At 45.3% G+C, this 26,725-nt stretch overlaps 1 protein-coding gene and 1 non-coding gene across 4 annotated transcripts in view; one reads left to right on the plus strand and one right to left on the minus strand.

Annotated features, from left to right (window-relative positions):
- Window positions 1-26,725, plus strand: part of LOC121584894 (oxysterol-binding protein 2) — a 95,476-nt gene that overhangs the window by 51,107 nt on the left and 17,644 nt on the right. The window lies entirely within an intron of this gene.
- Window positions 15,292-15,346, minus strand: LOC121585245. The gene has a single exon (XR_006003824.1). It is a non-coding gene; the product is annotated as a U7 small nuclear RNA (small nuclear RNA).

Below are 26,725 nucleotides of genomic sequence, written 5' to 3' on the forward strand. Positions count from 1 at the left end.
TGGTAGGCATGTTGTGTAAATCAAATGATACAACCCCCCCCAAAATCCATTTTAATTCCAGGTTGTATGGCAACAAAATAGGAAAAATTCCAAGGGGGGTGAATACTTTCGCAAGCCACTGTAGGTTACTGCCCAGCTAGCACATTTGGTTCCTTGTCCTGGTTACCATGGTGGGACACAGAGTACTGCTGCTAATCCATTGTCTCAACTCATGCACAGGCTTCATTCATGTACTAAACGGATGAACCTGAGTTCTGCTGCCAGATGTTTTTGTTAAGATGTTGAAATGCCAGAAAGACTAGTCGCTGTACCTGCGCTCCAGTAGTTTTTCCTTATAAATCAAATAAAAATAAAATCAAAGTTTAATTGTCACATACACAGTTTACAGCAGGTATAAAAGCTGCAGTGAAATACTTAGCTTGTTCTCCATCTTTTTAAATGATGATACAACATGTTTTAGCACTTTTATTCCTATGACTGATCAAAACTAGTTTTCTCATGGCACTCTCTTGTCCCTCTGCAGCAGACATGGTGAGCAATACATTTGGAATGTCGAATCACAAAACATGAGAATCGTGAGAATCACAAAACATATTGAATCGGCACCTAAGTATTGTGATAATAAAATGTTGTGAGGTCCCTGGCAATTCCCAGCCCTAGTCCCAGCTAGCATATTTGGCTCCTTGGAAGCTGTGGGAATGTACGTTTTTGGTTTCCCATTGGTTCTGGGAAGGAAGCCATACGTTTCCTGACCGGTAAAACTTTTTATTTTTTTACGTTCTGAGAATGGAAGTGAAGATTTTGCCTGTCTGGTAACGTACATTTTTAGGTTGCAGAAAGATTCTGAGAACATTTTATTATGGTTCCCTGAAAGTTTTCCTGGGAGGTTTTATTAACATTCTGAGAACAGAAATGATAGGTTATTTTACGGTAATTAAATAATGTTCTGAGAACATGTATCAATAAGATTTCTAATATCACTGCTAGCTTAATTTAACTGTTTTGAACTCAGAGCGCAGATAGGACACTTGGAAATTCATTTGATTTGGCATTATTCATACAAACACATTGCAGCGCACTGTCAGTGAGATTCAAACCTATGATCTTCTGTTCTCTATCCATGGAATTACTCCACTGCGCCACCAGGATGGAGCTAGCATGCCATGTTTTTTTTTAATTCATACAAAGCTGTTAATTTTAGTCCATTCAAACAGACCCCATTTCAAAGGGAACAAGCACTCATTAAGATCAGGTGTGGCCAATTAGTGGGTACAGCCAACACACCTGAATACACTTAACAAGAGGATAGAGATAGTTTTGTTGACGCTGAGAAGGGAATGTATATGTTTTTATATAACATTCTTAGAACGTTCTTTGAACGTTAATGTTTTCTTATGGAAAGTTTTCTTAATGTTCTGACAACATGACTTTAAGTAGAACCATGAGGAAACCTGCAGGAAACGTTATGCTGAAGTACTGACATTCCCACAGAAGAGCGTTGTTTCTTAACGTTCTCTGAACCTTCTGAGAACATTAATTTAAATAGAACCATAAGGAAACCTGTAGGAAACGTTATGCTGAAGTACTGAAATTCCCACATAAGAAACATATGGTTCTCAGAACGTTATGTGCTAGCTGGGTGTCCTGCACCATTCCAAGAATGTTGTGGGAAGGTTGTATGCAAAATAACATAGGACATGCATGTGTATGGCTCCATGCTTGGAGACGTGGGTGTTTTGTATGCTGGAATAGTGTCCTGTGTTAAGTGATCTCTTGGGACAACTGCATGCCTCGCCCTCACACCTCACCCTCTCCCCCTCTCTTTCTCCCTGTCTTTTCCTGTTCTCAGTTATCTCTGTGCTCTAGGGAGGGTGTCTGTCTGTGAGTTTGAAGCTGTGCTGTCACATACTGAGTCTGACCTTTCTGAACCAGCACATTCCCCAGATGAAAAGCATAGAACTCCAGGACCCACTGCACTGGCATGCCAATCTCTCTCATTCTCTCTCTCTCTCTCTCTCTCTCTCACCTCCCTCGCTTCTCTCTTTCTCTCCTAACCCCCTCCATCCAACTTTCCCCTCTTTCCAGTCTATCGACACTTCCATCTTTCTCTCACCCTCAGTTCTTTCTCCCACTTGCATTCTTTCAAATAGTGTTTCTCTTTCCCTCTCCTGCTCAATATCTCTGTTTGTCACCTCCTCTCTCTGTTTCTCTCTCTCTGTTTCTTTCCTATCCCATTCAGAGGTGACACAGGGCAGACAGTGTCCCAGATATTTAGCACCAGTGGTTTGAATGGTCTTTAAATATGCCCCATCGCGAGAAAGAGCTGCCTGGACTGGACAATAATGGCATTTCAGTCCCTTCACGCAGGCACAGGGCTGGAGCCATACTCATAAAGACAAGCGCCACTGTTCGGCTCTCTCTGTTCCTGTTACATTTTACACTGATGTGCATTACAGAGAGCGGGAGGGCAATGTTATCTAAGCACTGTGCGTTCTGTGCTGCGTATCAGTCTTACTGAATAAGACAACCACAACCAGTCTATGGTTTAATGGCTCCGGTAACTATGTTAATCACTGCACAAACTGCCAGGGAACAATGTGTGTACTTGGTTTAGGCACAGTAACGTTACAGCATTTAGTACACTGGAGGTATTGTGTGGGGCTTTTCTGTACTGGGATTAGTGTCTTCTGGATGGTTCAAGGGTGTCCAATGAGGATCTCTATGCTGCTGCATGAAAGACAAATCCATTGGGATGCAGAATGAGGGCTTTGTGACCCAGACAAAACACACGCACATACACACACATACACACACACACTTATTCACCTTGGAGAAGAGGATTCTCAGTTTCTGGTGGGAACACAGAGGGAATGAGTGTTTTTCTTCTCTTAAAACCGTAAAATCTCTAAACTCCTTAAACCTTGGGTGATGACAGACAGCTGTGGTTTTTTTGGTATTCTGGTTTGCTCCGGTTTCCTTCCTAATTGGATTGCTGTCCCGTGGCTTATCTAGATCAGTTGTCATCTGCAGCTCATTTCCCCCCCTCCTCCCTCCTCTCAGCAGCCTGGGAGCATGTGTTACACACTGGAACTGTGCATGCTTTAATCAGTGCAGATCACTGTGGCAGATCACTGCCACGCTCAAATGGATGATGAAGGGAGAGTGGCTGATAGGGAAAAGGGTCAGTGTGTGTGTGTGTGCACTTGTGTGTATGTAATGTTCATGTGAAAATGATAGTCTCATTCGCCTCATTTGGTAAGTGCGGTTATGTAAAGTTGCCTAGAGTTTAACAGTGTTTCTTTATAAGAGAACACATTTTGAGTGCTGTGCTGCAGATCTGAGTGCGTGAGCTTACTGGTCCAGTTTACATTTATTCCCCTTCTTCTTTTTCCTTTTCATGAGGCCCTGCTTGACCATTCATCCTGTCATCTACTACAGTCCCCTCTGCCGGTCCCTCATTAGCATGGCAAGCCAGTGGCATGGCTTGGAGCATGCAGCTTACTCTGACCCACCTGGCAGCCTTCCTGGCATCAGTTGCCCCCTCTGACAGGGGGACGGGACAGGGAGGTAGGGGGACGGGGGCAGGGGTGGGAGTCTATATGGGTTCCCAAAGCTCCTCTCCTTTGCCTCCATTGCTTGGGGCTCTGACTGTTTATCTCTGTGATTTAAGACACATCATCATGTCTCAGGTCCCTGATGTCTTGATTCTTTGTCTTGTGTATTCTCATGTTCAGTACGATCAGACAGTTGCCTATCCTGCCAGTTAGTTATTTGCTTTAAGTTACTTGGTTGATTCTCTGTTTGGCTGGCTGAGGATCAGCTATGCCAGTTGGGCATTGTGCCAAGGCTGGCATTCTGGGGCTGGGGGCCATGGAGGGGTTTGATACTGATGGGAACAGCACCTTCAAATGGCACCCTGTTTCCTATATAGTGCGCTAACTTTGACCAGGGCCCATATTGCTTTGGTCAAAAGTAGTGCACTATGTAGGAAATAGGGGCCATTGGGACACAGATGAAAGCAGCTTCATGAGGTCTGCTTTCCTTTCCCCTCACCACAAGAGGGCAAACCTGGCACCAGGCTGACAGTGTAGACAGGGACCTGTTCTGTCCTTTCTGTCACCTCTCCTCGCTTTCCCATAGTCTTTTCTGCTAACTGTTCTACTTCCTGACTAAAGAGATTGGTCACAGGGTAGGTTAAGTTGATACATACAGTGAGTGGAAAAAAGTATTTGATCCCCTGCTGGTTTTGTACGTTTGCCCACTGACAAAGACATGATCAGTCTATAATTTTAATGGTAGGTTTATTTGAAGTGAGAGACAGAATAACAACAAAAAAATCCAGAAAAATGCATGTCAAAAATGTTATAAATTGATTTGCATTTTAATGAGGGAAATAAGTATTTGACCCCTCTGCAAAACATGACTTAGTACTTGGTGGCAAAACCCTTGTTGGCAATCACAGAGGACTGACGTTTCTTGTAGTTGGCCACCAGGTTTGCACACATCTCAGGATGGATTTTGTCCCACTCCTCTCTGCAGATCTTCTCCAAGTCATTAAGGTTTCGAGCCTGACGTTTGGCATCTCGAACCTTCAGCTCCCTCCACAGATTTTCTATGGGATTAAGGTCTGGAGACTGGCTAGGCCACTCCAGGACCTTAATGTGCTTCTTCTTGAGCCACTCCTTTGTTGCCTTGGCCGTGTGTTTTGGGTCATTGTCATGCTGGAATACCCATCCACGACCCATTTTCAATGCTCTGGCTGAGGGAAGGAGGTTCTCACCCAAGATTTGACGGTACATGGCCCCGTCCGTCGTCCCTTTGATGCGGTGAAGTTGTCCTGTCCCTTTAGCAGAAAAACACCCCCAAAGCATAATGTTTCCACCTCCATGTTTGACGGTGGGGATGGTGTTCTTGGGGTCATAGGCAGCATTCCTCCTTCTCCAAACACGGCGAGTTGAGTTGATGCCAAAGAGCTCAATTTTGGTCTCATCTGACCACAACACTTTCACCCAGTTCTCCTCTGAATCATTCAGATGTTCATTGGCAAACTTCAGACGGGCCTGTATACAGTGGGGAAAAAAAGTATTTAGTCAGCCACCAATTGTGCAAGTTCTCCCACTTAAAAAGATGAGAGAGGCCTGTAATTTTCATCATAGGTACATGTCAACTATGACAGACTAATTGAGAAAAAAAATCCAGAAAATCACATTGTAGGATTTTTTATGAATTTATTTGCAAATTATGGTGGAAAATAAGTATTTGGTCACCTGCAAACAAGCAAGATTTCTGGCTCTCACAGACCTGTAACTTCTTCTTTAAGAGGCTCCTCTGTCCTCCACTCGTTACCTGTATTAATGGCACCTGTTTGAACTTGTTATCAGTATAAAAGACACCTGTCCACAACCTCAAACAGTCACACTCCAAACTCCACTATGGCCAAGACCAAAGAGCTGTCAAAGGACACCAGAAACAAAATTGTAGACCTGCACCAGGCTGGGAAGCCTGAATCTGCAATAGGTAAGCAGCTTGGTTTGAAGAAATCAACTGTGGGAGCAATTATTAGGAAATGGAAGACATACAAGACCACTGATAATCTCCCTCGATCTGGGGCTCCACGCAAGATCTCACCCCGTGGGGTCAAAATGATCACAAGAACGGTGAGCAAAAATCCCAGAACCACACGGGGGGACCTAGTGAATGACCTGCAGAGAGCTGGGACCAAAGTAACAAAGCTTACCATCAGTAACACACTACGCCGCCAGGGACTCAAATCCTGCAGTGCCAGACGTGTCCCCCTGCTTAAGCCAGTACATGTCCAGGCCCGTCTGAAGTTTGCTAGAGTGCATTTGGATGATCCAGAAGAGGATTGGGAGAATGTCATATGGTCAGATGAAACCAAAATATAACTTTTTGGTAACAACTCAACTCGTCGTGTTTGGAGGACAAAGAATGCTGAGTTGCATCCAAAGAACACCATACCTACTGTGAAGCATGGGGGTGGAAACATCATGCTTTGGGACTGTTTTTCTGCAAAGGGACCAGGACGACTGATCCGTGTAAAGGAAAGAATGAATGGGGCCATGTATCGTGAGATTTTGAGTGAAAACCTTCCATCAGCAAGGGCATTGAAGATGAAACGTGGCTGGGTCTTTCAGCATGACAATGATCCCAAACACACCGCCCGGGCAATGAAGGAGTGGCTTGTAAGAAGCATTTCAAGGTCCTGGAGTGGCCTAGCCAGTCTCCAGATCTCAACCCCATAGAAAATCTTTGGAGGGGAGTTGGAAAGTCCGTGTTGCCCAGCGATAGCCCCAAAACATCACTGCTCTAGAGGAGATCTGCATGGAGGAATGGGCCAAAATACCAGCAACAGTGTGTGAAAACCTTGTGAAGACTTACAGAAAACGTTTGACCTGTGTCATTGCCAACAAAGGGTAAATAACAAAGTATTGAGAAACTTTTGTTATTGACCAAATACTTATTTTCCACCATAATTTGCAAATAAATTCATAAAAAATCCTACAATGTGATTTTCTGGATTTTTTTTCCTCATTTTGTCTGTCATAGTTGACGTGTACCTATGATGAAAATTACAGTCCTCTCTCATCTTTTTAAGTGGGAGAACTTGCACAATTGGTGGCTGACTAAATAGTTTTTTTCCCCACTGTATGTGCTTTCTTGAGCAGGGGGACCTTTTCAGTCCTTCACGGCGTAGTGTGTTACCAATTGTTTTCTTGGTAACTATGGTCCCAGCTGCCTTGAGATCATTGACAAGATCCTCCCGTGTAGTTCTGGGCTGATTCCTCACCGTTCTCATGATCAGTGCAACTCCACGAGGTGAGATCTTGTATGGAGCCACAGGCCGTGGAAGATTGACAGTTCTTTTGTGTTTCTTCCATTTGCGAATAATCGCAACAACTGTTGTCACCTTCTCACCAAGCTGCTTGGCGATGGTCTTGTAGCCCATTCCAGCCTTGTGTAGGTCTACAATCTTGTCTCTGACATCCTTGGAGAGCTCTTTGGTCTTTGATTGATTGCTTCTGTGGACAGGTGTCTTTTGTACAGGTAACAAACTGAGATTAGGAGCACTCCCTTTAAAAGTGTGCTCCTAATCTCAGCTCGTTACCTGTATAAAAGACACCTGGGAGCCAGAAATCTTTCTGATTGAGAGGGGGTCAAATACTTATTTCCCTCATTAAAATGCAAATCAATTTATAACATTTTTGACATGCGTTTTTCTGGATTTTTTGTTGTTGTTATTTTGTCTCTCACTGTTCAAATAAACCTACCATTCAAATTATAGACTGATCATTTCTTTGTCAGTGGGCAAATGTACAAAATCAGCAGGGGATCAAATACTTTTTTCCCTCACTGTAGGTGGCCAGTGTGTGTATTCTGTCTGCTGGATCCTACTGTAGTGATGATGTGATGCATCATGCATGACATTCAGAGACCATTGGTACTGTGTAGTTATCTCTCACATCCACACACACACACACCAGTGGAACCAATTTCAGCTATAGCTTTGCATTGTTACCCTAGGCTCTGTTAAAGGAGATAATTTATTATTAAGGTGTGATATTAATGGAGGTAGCTGCTTTCCTCCCTCTCCTTGTTGTACAAGCCTCTGGACATGAGTTATGCACACCAGAACAGGCTTTCTCCCCCAGCACACTGAGAGCCACCAGCCCCATGAGTTATGCACACCAGAACAGGCTTTCTCCCCCAGCACACTGAGAGCCACCAGCCCCATGAGTTATGCACACCAGAACAGGCTTTCTCCCCCAGCACACTGAGAGCCACCAGCCCCATGAGTTATGCACACCAGAACAGGCTTTCTCCCCCAGCACACTGAGAGCCACCAGCACCCAACAGCACCGTCTGATCTCTCACTGACACTATTACAGCTCTGTATTCACAGCTCCTCTTTTCTCTCGTTAGGCTATTTGAAATGTTGCTGCAGAATTTATGGCACTAGCCAGAAAAATAACTGCCACTTTTACATTTTGTTTCCTTAATCAAGCGAACAATCCCAAATTCACCAGCAGGCAGCCTGACAGCCTCAGTACACTAACAGTCATTCCCTCCTCCTTGGGTTGAGAGAGATGTGGCGTAAAATAGAATTATAGCCACTAGGGTCTAAACAAATACTCAATGCATTTGTGTGTGAACTCTCCCTGTTCCTGTTCCTACACCCCCTTTATTTTTACAGATTTTTGTTATCCTGTAAGGCCAGGCACCACACCCTAATATACACTGCTCAAAAAAATAAAGGGAACACTTAAACAACACAATGTAACTCCAAGTCAATCACACTTCTGTGAAATCAAACTGTCCACTTAGGAAGCAACACTGATTGACAATACATTTCACATGCTGTTGTGCAAATGGAATAGACAACAGGTGGAAATTATAGGCAATTAGCAAGACACCCCCAATAAAGGAGTGGTTCTGCAGGTGGTGACCACAGACCACTTCTCAGTTCCTATGCTTCCTGGCTGATGTTTTGGTCACTTTTGAATGCTGGCGGTGCTTTCACTCTAGTGGTAGCATGGAGACGGAGTCTACAACCCACACAAGTGGCTCAGGTAGTGCAGCTCATCCAGGATGGCACATTAATGCGAGCTGTGGCAAGAAGGTTTGCTGTGTCTGTCAGCGTAGTGTCCAGAGCATGGAGGCGCTACCAGGAGACAGGCCAGTACATCAGAGACGTGGAGGAGGCCGTAGGAGGGCAACAACCCAGCAGCAGGACCGCTATCTCCGCCTTTGTGCAAGGAGGAGCAGGAGGAGCACTGCCAGAGCTCCTGCAAAATGACCTCAAGCAGGCCACAAATGTGCATGTGTCTGCTCAAACGGTCAGAAACAGACTCCATGAGGGGTGGTATGAGGGCCCGACGTCCACAGGTGGGGGGTTGTGCTTACAGCCCAACACCGTGCAGGACGTTTGGCATTTGCCAGAGAACACCAAGATTGGCAAATTCGCCACTGGCGCCCCTGTGCTCTTCACAGATGAAAGCAGGTTCACACTGAGCACATGTGACAGACGTGACAGAGTCTGGAGACGCCCGTGGAGAACGTTCTGCTGCCTGCAACATCCTCCAGCATGACCGGTTTGGCGGTGGGTCAGTCATGGTGTGGGGTGGCATTTCTTTGGGGGGCCGCACAGCCCTCCATGTGCTCGCCAGAGGTAGCCTGACTGCCATTAGGTACCGAGATGAGACCCTCAGACCCCTTGTGAGACCATATGCTGGTGCGGTTGGCCCTGGGTTCCTCCTAATGCAAGACAATGCTAGACCTCATGTGGCTGGAGGGTGTCAGCAGTTCCTGCAAGAGGAAGGCATTGATGCTATGTACCGCCCGTTCCCCAGACCTGAATCCAATTGAGCACATCTGGGACATCATGTCTCGCTCCATCCACCAACGCCACGTTGCACCACAGACTGTCCAGGAGTTGGCGGATGCTTTAGTCCAGGTCTGGGAGGAGATCCCTCAGGAGACCATCCGCCACCTCATCAGGAGCATGCCCAGGCGTTGTAGGGAGGTCATACAGGCACGTGGAGGCCACACACACTACTGAGCCTAATTTTGACTTTTTTTAAGGACATTACATCAAAGTTGGATCAGCCTGTAATGTGGTTTTCCACTTTTAATTTTGAGTGTGACTCCAAATCCAGACCTCCATGGGTTGATAAATTTGATTTCCATTGATAATTTTTGTGTGATTTTGTTGTCAGCACATTCAACTATGTAAAGAAAAATGTATTTAATAAGATTATTTCATTCATTCAGATCTAGGATGTGTTATTTTAGTGTTCCCTTTATTTTTTTGAGCAGTGTAGTATTTTTTGTTCTAGATTGCAGGAAAGGGTAGTTACAGGTGTTCTCAGCAGCACCACCTTGTTAAACAAATCCTGGGGAGAACCCTGCTGTCCCTATATCCCCTCTCCATCTCTCTCTCCCTGTCCCTGTTCCTATACCTCCTCTCCCTGTCCCTGTCCCTACACCCACTCTCCCTTTCCTTACACCCCCTGTCCCTACACCCACTCTCCCTGTCCCTACACCCATCTCCCTTTCCTTACACCCCCTGTCCCTACACCCACTCTCCCTGTCCCTACACCCACTCTCCCTGTCCCTAAACCCACTCTCCCTTTCCTTACACCCCCTGTCCCTACACCCACTCTCCCTGTCCCTACACCCATCTCCCTCTCCTTACACCCCCTGTCCCTACACCCCCTCTCCCTGTCCCTACACCCCCTGTCCCTATACCCCCTCTCCCTGTCCCTACACCCCCTCTCCCTGTCCCTACACCCACTCTCCCTTTCCTTACACCCCCTGTCCCTACACCCACTCTCCCTGTCCCTACACCCATCTCCCTCTCCTTACACCCCCTGTCCCTACACCTATCTCCCTCTCCTTACACCCCCTGTCCCTACACCCCCTCTCCCTGTCCCTACACCCCCTGTCCCTACACCCCCTCTCCCTGTCCCTACACCCCCTCTCCCTGTCCCTACACCCCCTCTCCTTACACCCCTGTCCCTACACCCCCTCTCCCTGTCCCTACACCCCCTCTCCCTGTCCCTACACCCCCCTCTCCCTGTCCCTACACCCCCTCTCCTTACACCCCCTGTCCCTACACCCCCTCTCCCTGTCCCTACACCCCCTCTCCTTACACCCCCTGTCCCTACACCCCCTCTCCCTGTCCCTACACCCCCTCTCCTTACACCCCCTGTCCCTACACCCCCTCTCCCTGTCCCTACAACCCCTCTCCCTGTCCCTACACCACCTCTCCCTCTCCCAAACACCTTCAGTATATACGACTTTCTACCATGATGCCCTACACTACAGGACTACTTTAGAGCAGCACACATGTAGCAGCGTGTAAAATATCCAGACTGTTCCATATGTGCACAGGTACAAGTAACACCAGAGATGCTCATCTTTATGTGTCTCAGTCAGGAACCTGCTGTCATGGCATTTTACTGTTCATTTTACAGACAAGCACTGTTTATAAAATTATTATGACATGGTTAATGACATCTCATGTAGCTGCAGTCAATACACACACATCGTCATGGTGTGTCCTTTCCAAAGGCAACAGCTTGAGCAGAATTCAAGTGGATCACTACCACCATAAAAAAAGCTAATTTGGACTGAGACAACATTGGCTGCTGTTTCGAGGGCAAAAGAGGCCATGATCAGAAGACAGCCAAGCTGGTTTAAAAGCATGTGTGTGTTATGTTACCGTTGGGATACGTATGTATCCACGTGTGTATCCATGTGCATTGCTGTAAGTGAGACTGTTCCCCTTCTTCAAGGTGCCCACCCACATGCACAAACACACACACGTGGGGAGAAAGCCGTGCGATGGTCAAGATCACCTTGGAATGGGAATGCAGCACACTGCATGAAGCCTTGGCAGCCGTATCGAAATGACCACCTCCCCCTTCCAAACACTGTGCTGTGTGTGGAGCAGAGCAGTGCATGCTGCTGAGGAGAGGAGCCATACACTAACAGTAGTATCATATCTCTGCATTGACCTTGCCCTTTCTAGAGAATTGCGCAGTGGTCTGATAGCTGCTGGTTGTCTCTTCAGGAAAGCTGGACGAGGGAGAGGGGCAGAGAGAATATCAGAGACGTGAACGGTGGCAGATTGTTTGACATGCATGTCCTTGACTAGTTACCACACGGGGTTATCTCATAGTCACCCACATACACACACACCTGCACACGGTGATAGTTCTGTGATCTGTGAAGCACTGTCCCTGTGCTCACTGTAATCTGTGCAGCATAACTTTCCCTGAAGCAGTTAACTATTGACTTATGCCGTCAAGCAGGGAAGGCATGCAGCGGGTGGGAGGGGGGCTATGGTAGTGGGGAAGTAGCAATGCATTCTGGTCTAGTTTCTATGGATGAAACTGCTTATCTCCTCTTTCCCTCCCACCCTCCTTTTATCCTTTCCACTCGCTGCACTGCATTGACAAAAGCATGTGGAGGAGAATTTAGAATGTGCCGTGATGTGAGTGTGTGCAGTGTTTGTGTGTGAGAGGGTTTCGGAGAGGGAGAAAACACTAATGCAAGAGGGGGAGCACCTGCCTCACTCCACTTGTCATTGTGTGCGTGAGTTCAGGCGTTTGTGAATGTGTGTGTGTGTGTGTACGCTGCAATGCTGAATAAGGAGAATCGCTGCTGCCTCCGCCCCCCCGCGCCAGGATGATGTAGCTGCCCAGGGCAGTGTCGCGTCTCGGGGAGCGCCGGGCCTACAGAGGAGAGAGAAGGGGATGAAGGGCCGGGGCTGCTGGGAGCCAGGGATGGTCCGCTCCTTCTGCAACTCGGGCTGCCACGGTAAACTGAACCAGGGTCAGTACAGCAGCTACAGCTCAGCCTCAGGAGGAGACAGCCTCAACACTCCTCTCACTCCACCCCGAAGGAAAAACTCAGCCTGCCACCTCGTATGCCTCGGAGGTATCCATCCATTTATTCATCCATCTCTCTGTATCGCTCTGGTGCTCTCTGGCTTTTGTCTCTATCCCGTGCTGCTTGGGTCCGGCTGCAGCCTGGCTGGCGTTAGGGCTCTGGACCATCCTTTTCCTACATAGCAGCAGCAGAGTTGAGATGGGTGAACCTGGGTCATTGGAACACAGCCTCCCCTCCCTCTCCTCTCTCCCTCCCTACCTCCCCACCACTCTTCCTCCACTCCATCCCCCCTTTCTCTCTCCCTCTCCCATTCACTCCCTCTGTCTTCCAGCTGCTTCACCTTGCATTTGAATGTAGAAGTGATGTAATATTGTAACTTGTAACATGCTAGCTAGTCCCTAGCTGTGCATATCTGCATGCCATAGTTGTGCATGTACAGTGTAGAGTGTAGAGCATTAATAGTACCGGTAGTCCACATATGATGATGCTGATATTGGGGATTCTAAAGTAAGATGCAAGGTCCTGCGGTTCCCTGGGTCCTAGAGGCCCTCGCAGCAGAGTCATAGATAGGATGACTACACTGATGCAGTTGTGATACTGCACTAAAGTATAGACTAACTACTGTACCAGTATTCATTTATAGGCTACTGCATTTTGATGGAGGTCAGTTTGATTATGATTAGTAAGTGTGAAAAACATGCAATAAGTTATTGTTAGGGGATTGTAAGTTTCTCACAGCAATTTATCAGTGCAAGGTTAGATTTGGTTCTTAGTTTGAAACTTCATTTGGGGAACGTTTTCCATGTCAGCAGTGCCAGAGTGTGCGTGTGTGACTGTTCGTGCAGGCCTGTGTAACTAACTAAGCATTGTTTGTGTGGTCAGTGAATGTGAGGTGAAGTGATGGGAATGAACTCCATGTCCCATGTGTGCTCTGCTCTGGTCTCTCTGTACTCTCTGCTTGGCCCCTTTATTTGTTCACCTAGTTGACTTTGGGATGGAGGCCATGTCAGGACTCACTATGACAAGCTTACACACACTCCGTTTTGTATTGCTATCCTTGTGGCTTGATTCCCATCCAAAATCCAATTTTCCTTAACCTAAGCCTAACCTTAACCCTAAAACTATACCTAAACCTAACCGTAACTCCTAACCTTAATTCTAATTGTAATCCTAAACCTAACCACAAAGCCTAAAATAGCATTTGTCCTCGTGGGGACCGGCAATTTTCCTTGTTTTACTATCCTTGTGAGGACTTCTGGTCCCCACAAGGATAGTTAATCAAAAACACACATTCACACACACTGCTGGAGTGAGGCACGTGCTCCCCCTCCCTACACACACACACACACACACACACACACAAACAGAGAAGTGACCACACACATACTTAAACAGGAGAAAGTGTGTGTGTAGGCCTATCCTATATGTTCACACACATCTGTATAGGAATCTGTGAATGTCAAGATGGTCAATTGTTGAACGCTCCTGCTGCTCTTCGTCTGCTATAGATCCAGCTGAAGTAGTGCTGAATTCCATGACAGTATCCCCCTTATATTCAGTCCATCTTCCTAACTGCTGTAGCTGGACCATAATTATGGGCAATGTTTTCTGAAGCATGTTCCTGTTATGTAAGGCCAAATCTGCAGCTGAATCAACTGTTGCTTAGCCTACCTTAGCTTTTTGTGCTTCAGAACTTCTGTTGTGAAGAATTGATTTCATTCAGAGTTTCTTTCCTCACAGCCTCAAACTACACTGACGGTAATGTGGGAATGAAAATGCAACGTTTTTCTCTCTGCCTTTCTCTCTCTCTCTCTCTCTCTCTCTCTCTCTCTCTCTCTCTCTCTCTCTCTCTCTCTCTCTCTCTCTCTCTCTCTCTCTCTCTCTCTCTCTGTGTCTCTCTCTCTCTCTGGCTCTCTCTCTGTCTGTCTGTCTGTATTGGTTGTCAGAACACTTTGATCCAGGCTCTGTCGTAGCCGGCCGCGACCGGGAGACCAATGGGGTGGCGCACAATTTGCCCAGCGTCGTCCAGGGTAGGGGAGGGAATGGCAGGCAGGGATGTAGCTCAGTTGGTAGAGCATGGCGTTTGCAACACCAGGGTTGTGGGTTCGATTCCCAGGGGGGGCCAGTATGAAAAAATATATATAAAAAAATAATGTATGCACTCACTGTAAGTCACTCTGGATAAGAGCGTCTGCTAAATTACTTTTAAAATAAAATGTAGAAGACAGAGTGCCTGTCTTGGCCGACTACAGTCTGAGCAGGTGTGTGTGTTTTGATGCCCATCTCCTTATGTCTGGTCCTGAATTAAAGAGCCTCTGGTGGGAGGGAGGAAGAGAGGGAGAGAGAGTAGATATCAGAATGTAGAATTAGTTGGTGTTTTGCTGCACACTATCACTTATCAACTCAAGCTAATCCACAGAATGATCGTGGATCAGTAAGATTAATATTCAGACACTCGGATGGATAGCAATTGAGGCTACTACACTCTCAGATAAAACCCTAACCAGTAACCATGTAGAAGTCAGTACAGGGCACGGTAAGAGAATGATGCTGAGACTCCGATTTTTCACTTTGCAATCATTGGTTTTTATTTGGCATACATTTTAAAGTGAACAACTCTATGCACAAAGAGTACTTTTAACAATTTCCACCAATTGCATAAAATAACCCGGTATATGGTCTAAACGATATATTGCCCATACCCAAACTGTAGTATACTGTAGTGTTTTTGGGGACTGTAGTAGGGTATACTGTATGTATTACTGTAGTATTTTTGCTTGACTGTAGTATAATGTAGTATTAACTGTAGTGTTTTTGGGGACATTACTGTAGTATTTACTAAAGTGTTTTTGTTTTATCATCTTTGACATAGAAGTGGGGGGCTTTCTCCTTGAGGAAACCTACTGGAGAAATACTAAAATAGCTAATTTTCCATAACCTGTAGGGAGGTAGGTAGGTATGTAGGTAAGACTGGGGTCTGAATGGAGAGTTCAGAGCTTTCTGCTCTTTTCTATTTACATTTACATCATTTAGCAGACGCTCTTATCCAGATGTCCATATAACCTGTATGGAACACAATATGGTCTATACTTGGTATGTAGGTTTCTCATTTATGGGTGGCACAAATTGGGATATGGAGGAGGGGAATGGGCAGGGTATATGCAAATTAAATAATGTAGTATTTACTATAGTTAAAATAATGTTGTGTTTTTGCGGACTAGTGTTTTTGCAGACATTTCTGTAGGATTTACTAGTGTTTTTTGTGGATAATACTGTAGTACAGGGTTAGGCAACCCTGTTCCTGGAATGCCGCAGGTACTGCAGAATTTTGTTCCAACTAGTCACCACGCCCGACCTACTGAGCTAATTGATCAGTTTAGTGATTACCTAAATTCAACACACACTTGTCTTCCAGGTCGCTTAAATCAAACACATGAAGTGCCTGCGGCACTCCAGGACCAGGGTTGCCTACCCCTGCTGTAGGAGTTACTATAGTATTCTACAGTATACAACACAATTCTATACTAGTAAGTACTACACATGATCGAGGGATACTACAGTGTGTAGTATAATATTCTACAGTATACTACAGTTTACTACAGAATTCTATAGTAAGAACTGTAGTACAGTGCCTTGCAAAAGTATTCATCCCCCTTGGCGTTTTTCCTATTTTGTTGCATTACAACCTGTAATTTAAATGGATTTTTATTTGGAGTTCATGTAATTGGTGAAGTAAAATGAAAAAATAACTTGTTTCAAAGAATTCTAAAAAATAAATAATGGAAAAGTGGTGTGTGCATATGTATTCACCCCCTTTTGCTATGAAGCCCTTAAATAAAGATCTGGTGCAACCAATTACCTTCAGAAGTCACATAATTAGTTAGATTGCACACAGGTGGACTTTATTTAAGTGTCACATGCTCTCAGTATATATACACCTGTTCTGAAAGGCCCCAGAGTCTGCAACACCACTAGGCAAGGGGCACCACCAAGCAAGCGGCACCATGAAGACCAAGGAGCTCTCCAAACAGGTCAGGGACAAAGTTGTGGAGAAGTACAGATCAGGGTTGGGTTATAAAAAAATATCAGAAACTTTGAACATCCCACGGAGCACCATTATAAATCTATTATTTTTAAAAAAAATTAAGAATATGGCACCACAACAAACCTGCCAAGAGAGGGCCACCCACCAAAACTCATGGACCAGGCAAGGAGTGCATTAATCAGAGAGGCAACAAAGAGACCAAAGATAACCCTGAAGGAGCTGCAAAGCTCCACAGTGGAGATTGGAGTATCTGTCCATAGGACCACTTTAAGCCATACACTCCACAGAGCTGGGCTTTACTGAAGAGTGGCCAGAAAAAAGCCATTGCTTCAAGAACAAAATAAGCAAACACGTTTGGTGTTCGCCAAAAGGCATGTGGGAGACTCCCCAAACATATGGAAGAAGGTACTCTGGTCAGATGAGACTAAAATTGAGCTTTTTGGCCATCAAGGAAAACGCTATGTCTGGCGCAAACCCAACACCTCTCATCACCCCGAGAACACCTTCCCCACAGTGAAGCATGGTGGTGGCAGCATCATGCTGTGGGGATGTTTTTCATCGGCAGGGAAACGTGTCAGAATGATGGATGGCGCTAAATACAGGGAAATTCTTGAGGGAAACCTGTTTCAGTATTCCAGAGATTTGAGACTGGGACGGAGGTTCACCTTCCAGCAGGACAATGACCCTAAGCATACTGCTAAAGCAACACTCGAGTGGTTTAAGGGGAAGCATTTAAATGTCTTGGAATGGCCTAGTCAAAGCCCAGACCTCAATTCAATTGAGCATCTGTGGTATGACTTAAAGATTTCTGTATACCAGCGGAACCCATCCAACTTGAAGGAGCTGGATTTTGCCTTGAAGAATGGGCAAAAATCCCAGTGGCTAGATGTGCCAAGCTTACCCCAAGAGACTTGCAGCTGTAATTGCTGCAAAAGGTGGCTCTACAAAGTATTGACTTTGGTGGGGTGAATAGTTATGCACACTCAAGTTTTCTGTTTTTTTGTCTTATTTCTTGTTTGTTATACGATAAAAAATATTTTGCATCTTCAAAGTGGTAGGCATGTTGTGTAAATCAAATGATACAGACCCCCCAAAAATCAATTTTAATTCCAGGTTGTATGGCAACAAAATAGGAAAAATGCCAAGGGGGGTGAATACTTTCGCAAGCCACTGTATTCTATTGTAAACTGTCATGATTTTTTTTATATGGGTGTCCTACAATGCAGTGTAACTGACAGTCAGCTACAGTCTTTGCCTGCATTTCCCTTCTGGCCTCTTGAATGGCTGCCTCTCATTGGCCCTGTCATCATGCAGCAGCAGAACCCTACAGCACCACTGTGGGTCCCCAGTCTCCAGTCCAGTCCTCCCACGCCTTCCCTTCCCAGCATGCACTCTCACAAGGAAGACGAGGTGCCACTGAGGTGCTGAATTTGCATTTGGAGGAGGAACACTAATTAATGTCCATGCCTCTAGAGCGTGGGAGGCAGAGCACAGGGCAATTTCCCCCCAAATTGCACCCTATACCCTTTATAGTAATCTGGTCAAAAGTAGGACACTATATAGGGAATAGGATGCTATTTGGGACACAAGATGAATGTGCTGTGGATCGATCCATAAACTTGTAAAGCCTGCTACACTATGCCAGGCAGAAAATAGAATATCGCCCCTCTGTCTAATAAATATGAATACAGTGGGGGGAAAAAAGTATTTAGTCAGCCACCAATTGTGCATGTTCTCCCACTTAAAAAGATGAGAGAGGCCTGTAATTTTCATCATAGGTACACGTCAACTATGACAGACAAATTGAGAAAACAAAATCCAGAAAATCGCATTGTAGGATTTTTTATGAATTTATTTGCAAATTATGGTGGAAAATAAGTATTTGGTCACCTACAAACAAGCAAGATTTCTGGCTCTCACAGACCTGTAACTTCTTCTTTAAGAGGCTCCTCTGTCCTCCACTCGTTACCTGTATTAATGGCACCTGTTTGAACTTGTTATCAGTATAAAAGACACCTGTCCACAGCCTCAAACAGTCACACTCCAAACTCCACTATGGCCAAGACCAAAGAGCTGTCAAAGGACACCAGAAACAAAATTGTAGACCTGCACCAGGCTGGGAAGACTGAATCTGCAATAGGTAAGCAGCTTGGTTTGAAGAAATCAACTGTGGGAGCAATTATTAGGAAATGGAAGACATACAAGACCACTGATAATCTCCCTTGACCTGGGGCTCCACGCAAGATCTCACCCTGTGCGGTCAAAATGATCACAAGAACGGTGAGCAAAAATCCCAGAACCACACGGGGGGACCTAGTGAATGACCTGCAGAGAGCTGGGACCAAAGTAACAAAGCCTACCATCAGTAACACACTACGCCGCCAGGGACTCAAATCCTGCAGTGCCAGACGTGTCCCCCTGCTTAAGCCAGTACATGTCCAGGCCCGTCTGAAGTTTGCTAGAGTGCATTTGGATGATCCAGAAGAGGATTGGGAGAATGTCATATGGTCAGATGAAACCAAAATAGAACTTTTTGGTAAAAACTCAACTCGTCGTGTTTGGAGGACAAAGAATGCTGAGTTGCATCCAAAGAACACCATACCTACTGTGAAGCATGGGGGTGGAAACATCATGCTTTGGGGCTGTTTTTCTGCAAAGGGACCAGGACGACTGATCCGTGTAAAGGAAAGAATGAATGGGGCCATGTATCGTGAGATTTTGAGTGAAAACCTCCTTCCATCAGCAAGGGCATTGAAGATGAAACGTGGCTGGGTCTTTCAGCATGACAATGATCCCAAACACACCGCCCGAGCAACGAAGGAGTGGCTTCGTAAGAAGCATTTCAAGGTCCTGGAGTGGCCTAGCCAGTCTCCAGATCTCAACCCCATAGAAAATCTTTGGAGGGAGTTGAAAGTCCGTGTTGCCCAGCGACAGCCCCAAAACATCACTGCTCTAGAGGAGATCTGCATGGAGGAATGGGCCAAAATACCAGCAACAGTGTGTGAAAACCTTGTGAAGACTTACAGAAAACGTTTGACCTGTGTCATTGCCAACAAAGGGTATATAACAAAGTATTGAGAAACTTTTGTTATTGACCAAATACTTATTTTCCACCATAATTTGCATATAAATTCATTAAAAATCCTACAATGTGATTTTCTGGATTTTCTTTTCCTCATTTTGTCTGTCATAGTTGACATGTACCTATGATGAAAATTACAGGCCTCTCTCATCTTTTTAAGTGGGAGAACTTGCACAATTGGTGGCTGACTAAATACTTTTTTTCCCCACTGTATATATTTATTTCAGTGTTGCTGTTTTTTAAGCTGATCTTTTGCTCTATTGTAAAATGTGAGTTACGCTGCCCCTTGCTCACCAAACCCTGGGTATGTTCTTATATTGTGTTCAATATTCTACTAGAAGTGTACTGCAGAGGTTGGGGGGACAGTGATGGGTTGCTCTGCACAGTTCCTAATTTGGGCGCTGTGTTACTGGGTTTAACCTGCCGTCTCCTCCATTTGTTTTCACTTGATGCATCTCAGGGGAGCCCAGCAGCCAGTTAGCAATTACTGCTCAGGATTACACTCTCCTCCCTCCCCAGGCCCAGAACGCACCGCTCACACACTCCTTTCATCTCTCCTCTCATCCATCTATTCACTCACTCTGACGCTCTGTCTCTCCATCCCACTTCTCTATTCTCTTTCAATCTCACTCCCTCTCTCATTTTATATTTTACATTTGAGTCATTTAGCAGACGTTCTTATCTAGAGTGACTGACAGTTATGATGATTTTTATTCGGATCCCCATTAGCTGTTGAAGAAGCAGCAGTTATTCTTCCTGGTGCCCACACAAAACATAGAACATGACAAAATACAGAACACTAATGGACAGGAACAGCAATACACATTTCAACTAAGAACACTATGACTAAAGAACAATACGACCAAAAAAAAATCACAGTTGAAGTAAGTACATTTTTCCTCAATAATGAAGTTGACTGAGATGTCTTATTTGAGATACTCTTTGAAGAGGTAGGGGTTCTCTCAGCTCCCTGCCTCTCTTCTCCTTTCTGCCAGTGGCGTGATGAATCTGGCTTGTCTGAAACCAGACAGAAACACACAGGTACTAGTCGGCACTAAATATAACCTACTCTCCAGATTACTTGGGTACGCATTACCTACCAATGCACCATTTCTCCATCCACTGCCTCCTATAACATTTACATTTACATTTTAGTCATTTAGCAGATGCTCTTATCCAGAGCGACTTACAGTTAGTGAGTGCATACATTTTTCATACACACCTCAGGTATGCGTGTGGTTTGGGATGTTAGCTGGATGAGGTAAAGTACTCTTCAGCTTGAGTCTACTTGGAATGAGTGGAGCTGGGCTCTGGTAGGATTTCTGAAGCGGGATCATTGTAATGGGTTCTCTAAAAAACACTGCGTTGAATACCGATTAGGGTCGCTTCAAATGTTATTTGGTACTGTATCACCTATTAGCCTTTATCTGATTTATGCACCGAAGACATTATTTTTATCATGATTTATTATGATGAACTGTTAATAATTATTATCTCATTATTACCTTATCATTATTACCTATCAGTGTGATAGTACCGCATCACTCTCCCAATTACACAGCCATCGGCCTCTCGCTCTCTCTCAATCTTTTTCTCTCTCTTTCTCGGTCGCTCACTCTCTCTCTCGCTCACTCTCTCTCTGTCAGACCAGAGATGGACAGACCAGGGAAGGGATAAATGAGCAGTTTACATGCTAAAAAGGATGTGTAGGGAAGAGGAGGGTTGAGGTTGGGGCAACCTTGTCAGATATATGGTTGGAAACAGTAGACAGTTGAGTTGTGGATTTACCTAACGTTTTCACTTTTTACGTCAAAGATAGGCTGAGAAGAAGCCATAAAAGCAGAGCAAGAAGGAGCCTCGTCCTTCTATTGGTCTCTGTGTAATAGGTGTTCTCAGAGGTGGGGGAAGGGTGGGGAGGAGGATGACACTCCACCCTTGAAGCGTGACTTGTGTGGTAATTGACGCTCTCGCTCTGTTTGTGTCATCGACCTTGCTAAGGGGAGTCATCCATCCACATCCGTTGTCCTGTGCGTTCTGAGGGGTGGAGGGGAGGGGAGGGGCTGAGTAGGGACACAGACTAGCAGTAGACTGCACCATCACAGCACGGCTACTCATTACCTGCATTACCTACTCATTACAACGCTGTGTGTCCGCTAGGGCTGCTAGCCATGCCATGTGTATTGTATTTCTGATGGGTTTACTGATCAGCCACTCATATTCTGTAATCTAATACGGTTTGAGTTGTTCTGAGTTCCTTTTTAAAATGCCCTTCCCTTTGTTTGATATTCAATTCCAATTCCTCTGTAGGCCTACATTTTTGATAGATGATAAGTCATGATAATGACTTTATGATGCTGAGATTCTTACTGGGCAACGGTTCTTCCCTTCCTCTTTCCTTCATTGCTGTCTCACTACCAAACCATTTTACTTTTTTTACATTTTAGTCATTTAGCAGACGCTCTTATCCAGAGCGACTTACAGTTAGTGAGTGCATACATTTTCATACTTTTTTCATACTGGCCCCCCGTGGGGATCGAACCCACAACCCTGGCATTGCAAACGCCATACTCTACCAACTGAGCTACAGAGGGCCGAGTTCAGTTTTGTGTAATTGCTAGAAACATTCCAGCCTTAGTTCTACATCCTAGTGTGAAAGCTCTCATTAGCCAAATAATAGACTACCAGTAATACCCCTCTGTGATTTTATCCCATGAAACCATTGTTTCTGTTCCCAGCAGGTATAACCTCTCCCAGTAGCTGTGAGGTGAGTGTGGTGATGATGGTAAGGTGGTTTGACTCTGTTATTATGAGATGCCAGGATTCAGACTGCATGCCAGAGGTTCCGGAATGACAATTAGTTATGCAGACACCCTGCTGTAAGCAGATCCTCCACTAAACAAATAGGCCTAGTCCTTGGTGCATGTGAGAGTTTATTTTAAGTTCAATCACTTGGCTGGTGAACTCCTTGGCAGAATGAGGGTGAATAATGATAGTCTTCGCTGCAGAGTTCCTTTCCTCTACCTGCTCCTAACTTCTGTTACATTGCAAGAGTTCCTAACTTACCTGCCCCAACCTACCTGTTCTAAACGAATAGCCCCGCTTTTCCAACACCTCCGTTAGTGAGTGGTAGACATGTCAGCCAATAATAGAGGGTTATCAGTGACCTACTACCAATCACACCAAAGCAATAATTGCTGTAGACCTAACATTATCCTCTCTATAAAGCAACAAGGACAGTTAAGACCTCATACAGACTTAAAACATTTATTGTCTGCTCATAAACGATTTAAGACCATACCCTGGCCATATCCTGTATATATTTTTTTCCTTCCCTACAGCCCCACTCAGGCCTCTCAGCATGGGGGGCTTTGGGACATCCTGACTTTATCCTGCTTGCGTTGCTGTAATTTCAGCCTGTTTATATGTGGATGACGTTAACATTGTGGATCAGGACCGCAGACATTGCTGTCGTGGCAGCCATGCCATGCCATTCCCCAACCAATGCCAAGGCATACCCTGCTGCCCCATGAAGAGAGGAGGATGGGATGGTGTTGGTGTTGGAGGGTTGAGTTGCATAGGGTAGCCCCTCTTGGGTTTCTTCAGTGTTGGATTCTAGGGGCTATATTAATCCCCTTCATCATACCTGGGGGGATGCCTCTGCTCTGCCAACTCTCCCCTCCTCAAGATGTCTCTGCTCAAACCTGACTTACTTGACTTAGGCCTTATCCTCTTGACCCCCTTTGGAGCATAGGACATCCATCACGGTTCTCCACCTTACTCTTTTCTGTGCAAGGGCTTATTCCTCTTGGCAGGAGATCCCCGCTCTACCCTACTGTATCCTATAGTATTATATAGGCTATCCTATAGTAGGGAGTGAGTCTCTCCATAGTCATGCCTCACCAAACATAGGCCTGTTATTCCCCTTCGCTCTCTGTGGTGCCTCCGGCCCTAACTGAGTCTAACTGTAGGCTAATTCAATTCCAGGTCCGGGAGATTGTCATGGGGAGGGTCATTCTGTGTTCCAGTCTTTGTCACTGTTGGTGCCGGACTGGACTGTCTAGCTCTGCCTGGTTTTGTCTTTTCCTCTGGCTGGACAGTTTTGTCTCTCTGTGCTTCTGTACACAGCGTGGCCATTCAGCAAGCTCACACATTACATCACCTGGTCTGCACAGTCAGTCGCTGTGTGTCTAAGCTGGTTCTGCCTGCTCACTGGTCACCGCCCACTGGGTGAAGATGGAGGCCCAAGGGTACAGACATGGTGAGAGCCTTCGTCTTTCCTTTCCTGTCCTGTCTTTTCTCTCCTCCCTCCTCTCTTCTCTCTCCTCCCTCCTCTCTTCTCTCTCCTCTCTTTTCTCTTTTCTCTCCTCCCTCCTCTCTTTTCTCTCCTCCCTCTCCCTGGACATCTCCTCTTACAAATCTTTAGAGATTACTGGAGGACACTTGATCAGCACGAAGAGAGACGTGTTGTCATTGTTCAGTCTCTTTAGCACTACCAAACAATTAGGAGCAGAGCTCTTTTTGTTGTCGATTTTGACACTAGTCTGTGGCTCTTTTGCATCATATTTGTGCACGATGTTGGTCTTGGTTTGTCAGGATTGTCTGTTGTTGTGGTTGCCATGTCTTGTTGTTATTTGAGGAGTAACTGTCTGTTGTTAACATGTCATTCTGCCAGATCAGATTGTGGTAATTGCCAAGGCTCCAGACTGTCAGCAGACATACAGCCCACTGGCCTGTGACTGGAACTGAGTCACTTTAATGCACTTACTGCCTGGTTCTCACTGCTTATGGTGCTGCTGCCTATCTCTATGTAGAAGTGGAAACGGGCTAGCAGTGCCTTCCAGGCTTTGTTGTCAGTAACGTGTGCATGTAAGGCCTGCTAGTTTTTGGTGTCACCCACGTACATAGTGTAAATGTGTTTATCAGTAGGTTTGGTCACTTCCTCTGTGAGGTCAGAATGAGCTGCCATGTTCCTAGTGGAAGTGTAATTGCCTATGTGGCAGCTTCGTCTGCTAGCTAAATGGACACTCACAGCCAAGTGACATGCTTAGGACATTCTTATAAGGGGGCTATCTTGTGCTAGGCTGTGCATGATTACTCCCTGATATAGCAGAGATAATAATCAGGAGGAGAAGACTAAGAGGAAGAACAGAAGAGGACTGACAGACAAAAAATAGATGTAGATTCTGGAATAGTCTGTTAAGAAGGGAGAGTGAGACCGCAAGAAAGAATACAAGTGGTAGAGACAGGAGATGGAAAGTGAAGAGAGGATTAGGGTGGTAGAAGAAAAGCTGAAATACCTTAAAAAATGATCTGAATGTAACTGTCAATTAAACATAATTATTCAGAGAGAGTTTGAGAAAATTCGAGAGAAAATTATCTTTCATGTCTACAACGAACCTGGGGTGATGGCGGGTTTCCTGATACTTCTGGATGGATTCTAGGCTAAATCAACAACCCCCCGCTCCTCATCTTGAGAGAAGCTCCCCTCCTTTCAGAAATGTGAAAGACCCTCCTGTCTACTCAATAACCTGCCAGCGCTGTAGAGGCTGGTTTCCAAGGCTCCATTGTCCAGGCAGTGGAACAAGAGCTCTAGTGTTGAGGGTGATGATACCTTACCTCAGGTTTTAACTTACTCCAATAAGTCTGCTGTTGCCCTCGTGAAAAGGTTAATTTTAGTTCCTATACATACAGTAGCTTGTAACTCAAACACACAAATGTGCATGAACCCACTGTCACTGCACCATGCACACATTACCAACACATTATACTGTAAATATGACCTCTCTCAGTTACCATTGTCCAACGTGTTATGTTATGCTCAATATAGTACATATCATCTTCAAACCAATTTCCATAACAGTAAGATCTGCTGGCATGCAAAGAACACAGTCACTTTGTGCACCTTGGCTTGAGAAAACAATGGAGAATCAACATTTTACATTTACATTTGTCATTTAGCAGACGGTCTTATGCAGAGCGACTTATATTTGAATTTCTATTGTCACATACACCAGATAGGTGCAGTTTTACAGGGTCAGCCATAGTAGTACGGTGCCCATGGAACAAATTAGGGTTAAGTGCCTTGCTCAAGGGCACATCGAAAGATTTTTCACCTTGGGTATTCAAATCAGTGACCTTTCGGTTACTGGCCCAACGCTCTAACCTCTAGGCTACTTCTGATTTGCCTCAATAAATCATGTGTTCTACCCTGACATTTAAAGGGTGTTTGTGGAAACGCAGGGTCAAGATGTGGTTTCTCTCAAACAGATAGGCTAACCAGCCTCTCTCTGATCAAGTCATATTTTTTGCCCTAAGGTTGCTTTACTTAATATCTTCATGATGGTGGCCACCGCCAGGGTCATTGCACTGACTGTGAAATCCATCAGATCCCAGAGGATTTCCAATAACGCCTGGGTGGGCTAAATCTGGTTCTGTGCCTGACCTGGGGGGTATTTCTGTCCCCAGTGAGAGTGTGTGTATAATGTTCGAACAGACGCTGACACACTGTTCTCATATGTTAAGAGTGGCCCTGAGTAACCTCTCCACTGCGGCCACACTGCACTACGATAAAAGTCACCACTGCAGCAGAGCAGAGACCAACGGAGGGAATGGAAGACTGCCTCATGTAAATACCCTGACTCGGCTTATATACATTTGTTCTGCTTCCAAGGGTTTCACCATTGTCTGTCTCTGGAAAGGGGCCATTAAGAGAGAGATGTGTGTGTCTCGGTCTGATTGTGTGGTGTGTGTTTGTCTCAGTCTGTGTGTCTGCATGTGTGCCTTTGTGTTAGTAAGTGGAAGTGAAACTGGAAACCAGCTGTAAAATCCAGCTAAAGGTCATAGCAATTAACACACATTTTATCAGTGGTAGTAATTACTATTTAATGTATTTTTTATAGTGTCTCTGAATCTCTTCATGGTTAAGTCATAAATGACCCTGTGTATTTTAGATGCAAACCTGTCTGTCTATCTGTCCGTCTGTCCGTCTGAGTGTGTGTGCATGTGCGCATACGTTTGTGTACCTCTTTTGGAATGTGATGAATCTGTAATCAAGCAGAGCAATCAGTCGACCATAGATTTGGCTCATTAAGATCTCCAATCATATATTGAGGGGCATCCGTTGGCTGCCTGTCTGAATGAATTTAACACAGACTCTGTTGCTGGTGAGCCCACTGCACTGTCCT

This window comes from Coregonus clupeaformis, chromosome 16, assembly GCF_020615455.1.
Source record: "Coregonus clupeaformis isolate EN_2021a chromosome 16, ASM2061545v1, whole genome shotgun sequence".
In the NCBI taxonomy this organism is placed as follows: domain Eukaryota; kingdom Metazoa; phylum Chordata; class Actinopteri; order Salmoniformes; family Salmonidae; genus Coregonus; species Coregonus clupeaformis.